This window comes from Oncorhynchus kisutch, linkage group LG2 (assembly GCF_002021735.2).
Source record: "Oncorhynchus kisutch isolate 150728-3 linkage group LG2, Okis_V2, whole genome shotgun sequence".
Lineage (NCBI taxonomy): Eukaryota > Metazoa > Chordata > Actinopteri > Salmoniformes > Salmonidae > Oncorhynchus > Oncorhynchus kisutch.
The window spans coordinates 13,042,277-13,046,823 of NC_034175.2; positions in this window are offsets into that span (position 1 = coordinate 13,042,277).

Consider the following 4,547-nt stretch of genomic DNA (forward strand, 5'->3'; position numbering starts at 1 on the left):
CTTGATAGTTTCTCACCAAACTGACGCTGTAATTTTCAGTTGTAAAAGAATGATCTCTTTACTGCACCAACGGGACCCTCAGCTTGACCTACAGTTTGACTTTCAAGCACAGAGTATCTATCGCCTAACTTAGGGAGGATTTAAAATGTCTATGCGGGTCAGAAACGGCGCCCAGGTGTTCTAATGAAACATTCTACCGGTCCGTCAGTCTAGATTAAACTATTTATCTTGTCATTGAAGTTGAACTGCCAGAATTTAAGTGTCTCCACGTGTCCCTTGTCACCCTCACTCCAACCTTTCAAGAGTGGGAATAAAATGACGTGTGACTTCATAAAATACCTGCTGTAATTAGTGAACAGGTGCAAATAAACAATCACAAGACACAATGTTTACCTTTTAACAACGGTAGTAGAGAAACTGCCATCCAATTCACAAGAATACACATACAGTACATGTACTCAAACACGCAGACACACAGACTCTCACTTTCTCTCTCTCTCTCACACACATGCACACAAACTGAAGAGCTATTCCCTCCCTGCTCCCTGACTCCTGTCTCTGTAGAGCAGAGTGGTTACTGTGGGACAAAGGTTGGGGCAGACAGGCCACCTGTTAAGAAAGAAGAAAAAGCTTAATCAAAGTGAAGGAATCTCCATGATCCCCATGCAGATGAATATAAACCCATGGTTCTTTACAGCTTCAGATCCCTCCTGCATGGGGCTGCCGCACACATTGCCTGGCAACAACTGATGAGAATAAGGTGTTGGAACTCTTATGATTAAATCTCCAGGGGTCAGGGGGTTTGACCCCTCGGTGCCGGAGTGTTGTCGTTGTTATCACTCCAGAAAAAACCATGATGAGATTGAAGAACTTATTAAGTGGAAACTCGTCTCAGTTGTAGCTGGCTTTGTTTCCCAGATTTCTCAGAATACTTTTTTTGTGGGGGGGGATGGGTGTTGATTTCATGATGTGTCTAAAGTGACAGACAGACACACAGGCAGCAGTCATGCACTGAGAGGAAACGGAGGAAATACATAAATTGAGGTCCTTGCCAGCCACAGATCCTGGTTTCTTTTCATCTTAGGTTCAATTTATTTAAACATTTTGGTCCAACCGACAAGAGGCGCGTCTTGGAAGGAATGCGTACTTAATGTCACAATCATGCTCAAATTAGTTAGGCCTGCCGAGGGATTGCTCCGGGGTTGATTTCATCATGAAAACGACCGGAGCTCTGTGCCTGTAAAAACGTCTGACCAACGCCTGGGGAACGCTTGTGAAACGATCTCAATGCCGCAACAGGTTTTTTTCGGAGGAGCAGCAGGTGCAGGGAGGCTCAACCCAGGGCCGGACGCCTCTGTGTGTGTGTGTGTGTGTGTGTGTGTGTGTGGTGTGTGTGTGTGTGTGTGTGTGTGTGTGTGTGTGTGTGTGTGTGTGTGTGTGTGTGTGTGTGTGTGTGTGTGTACATGCATGCGTGTCTCTATCTATGACACATGACGTGGCTCTCTCTGTCCTCTCCTCACCTAGCTGTGTTTTCACTCTGCATGGTAGGCAGCTGAACTGATCCTTGATTATCTGTCCTTAGCCAACTCCTGAATCCCCCTTACTCAGACATGATCCCACCACCAACCTCGATACAAGCATCTGTCTCATGCATGCCGCAGTGGTTTGATCTAAGCCCTCTGCCTCCAGATAGGACAATCTCATGAAGTAACATCCATTTATTAGGAGGCTCTGACTGTGAGGGTGACATCATAGAAATAGAATTACAAGAACAGACAAAGCCCTTCAGATCAAGGTAATCTGACTGTACCAAGATAAGAATGTGGGCACAGCGCTTCACAGTGCCCTCGTGGGCACATTCAATATGGCTGACACCATACCCACTCCTCTCCCTCTCCTCATCCCATCCATGCACACTCTCGTTGCTTCATGTTCTGAGAATGTCCTGGATCAGTGTGGACCTGGGATTATCATCAGGACACAGGCTGCTAAAATGGAAAGCTGCTGCCACCTTAAAAAACATGCTTATAAGGACAGGGTGGGTGCTGTGTGTTTTCACAGGCTCTCCACGGCTCACCAACATGGCCCACTTTGAATCTCCATCTCCATTGCCATCCAGGGTAACTGAATCGTAATGGTAAGACAATGAAGATGAACTACTGCACATGGGCATCATCATTGGGGAGAATGTCAGTGTCTGCCTCCTAAAAGGCACCCTATTCCCTATGTAGTGCACTACTTTTGACCAGGGCCCATAGGATGCCATTTGGTACACAACCTCAGTTATTGTCCAGATAATAATTCAAGCAAAGATCACAATGGATGGGATGACAACAGACATGGGCAGACTGTGGCAGACAAATAGAAGTATCCAATAAAACATGATAATTCCTCCCAGTTCCCTGGCTCGGAGTTTGATTTGCCCTACTGCCCCATTGTCAGCTGGAGCTCACTGTTCTGTGGTTGATTCGCGCACCTGGCAGACTTCATTTAAGGGTGTTGATGGATCCCCTCGCAGACGGTCACAGGGAGTGACCAAGCGACCTTCCCCCTCACACCCCCTCTCCTGCCCTCCCAGGCAGTACCCCTCTGTATGGGACAACACTATGAGGGGGGCTGGGGGGTACAAAGAGGGGCTTGTTTCTAACCCTCCCTTATGTTCAACATCTTGGGGACCTAGCTATCATCTTCATTCCATGGATTTTGAGCACAATGTCCGAACACTATCAGTGACAAATACAATTGGAGATGTGAACATATCATGGTTGAGGTCGGTCCTTTGCATCTTAGCTGTGGTTAAAGTATTTGACATTATATCACTATAAAACAAATCAATCTGCAATACTACTGCTTGGCCTGGTTCTGTGTAGGTGCAGTTGACAATAGAGACTTTAGTTCACCCTCCTACAGTAAAAACAACCAACGCTTACATTATATTCCACGTCAGTGTGATTGATGTAGCGGCCACAATGGAGGGAAGTATTGGTCTGCATTATATTATTCTAAACATCAACAGTTAGAGCTGGTTAGAGAGAGGCATCCACTCTGCTCACAGTACCAGACATGTAAATAACCCCTTCTCTAGGAATGAGACAAGCAGCAGAGGAACCACTCTATTCAATTCAATTCAAAGGGCTTTATTCGCATGGGAAACATGTTTACATTGCCAAAAGAGTGAAATACTGTAGATATTAAACAAAAGTGGAATAAATGATCAGACATTAACAGTAAACATTACACTCATAAAAGTTTAAAGGGAATAGAGACATTTCAAATGTCATATTATAGCTATATACAGTGTTATAATGATGTGAAAATAGTTCAATTACAAAAGGGTAAATAATTACATATAACTCTCTCTCCCTATATCATCCCTCCCATCGTTGGTGTGGTTGTTGGGATAGAACATACAAGTACATTATTTTGTGTTAGTGTGACCATCCTCACACAGAATGGAAGTGGATCTCTCAAGGTTTTCCTAAACAACGCTGCCCTCAAAACCTGTTCCGTTTATATGAATCACTACAGACAGACGCTTTTATGGCACTGACTCCCTCTAGAGGTGATGGGACAAACTGCTTCTCTCCTCTCATGGTATGGCAATGAGCATGTCTATTGCCTACCTACAGATGTTCAGTTAAGCTCCCCTTGCTAGATGTCTTCTTTAACAAGAACACCATGCAATAACAAATAGGTTAAAGAAAAATGATGCCTTTGTCCAAAGTGCTTTGTTACATAAACATGCGCGCTCCGTACAGCATACCCAACTGGTTACGGCGTGTAATGACAGCATATATATGCAATACAGAGATTCCTTTAGAGAGGGTCCCATGTTGAGTCCCTCGAGCAGCTCACTGATCGTCTTCTCGTATTTTATCTCTAAAGTGCACAAATTCATAAACAAACTCAAGAGCCATAATTGCCGTGGAGAATTACGTCAGTCTAAAATGGAATAGATTCAGTAGCTTCAAAAGACGCGAGTTAAGGAGGAGCCTGGCTTTGGGTTAATTGTATACCACACTTTACTCGACAGGCCCCCTCAAACCAGATTAGGCTATACTAGGAAATGTCTCTCTCTCCCCCCCACTCCCTCTCACTCACTCTCTCTCTCTCTCTCTGTGAGAGTTACGCGACCGCAGGTCCCATCAGAGGTTCCGCTCGCTGCACACTAGACCAAGCTCGCGTGTTATATACAAGCAGAGAATGGGAGACTTGTCTCTTGAAGTTTCAAGTGATTGTACATCAAAAACGACACAAAATAAACAGCACGTCATGCAATAAGGCTTTCTAGCACAAGTGCACTTCTTTTTTGTGTTCTTGATGATTGCAATTAGTGCCATCTACAAACCATTAAAACGTTTAAAGTGTGTTTCTCTGTAGCCAGAAATAACAGTAATCAAACATAATAAAAGTGTATCACAAAATCGAAATTTAAAGGACTATTTGGCCATTAACAGTGAATATCTGAAATTCCATAGAAATACTACGTGCGTAAAACAGCGCAATTTCCCAAAGACACATTATCAACACCATGCCAAGTAAAAGTC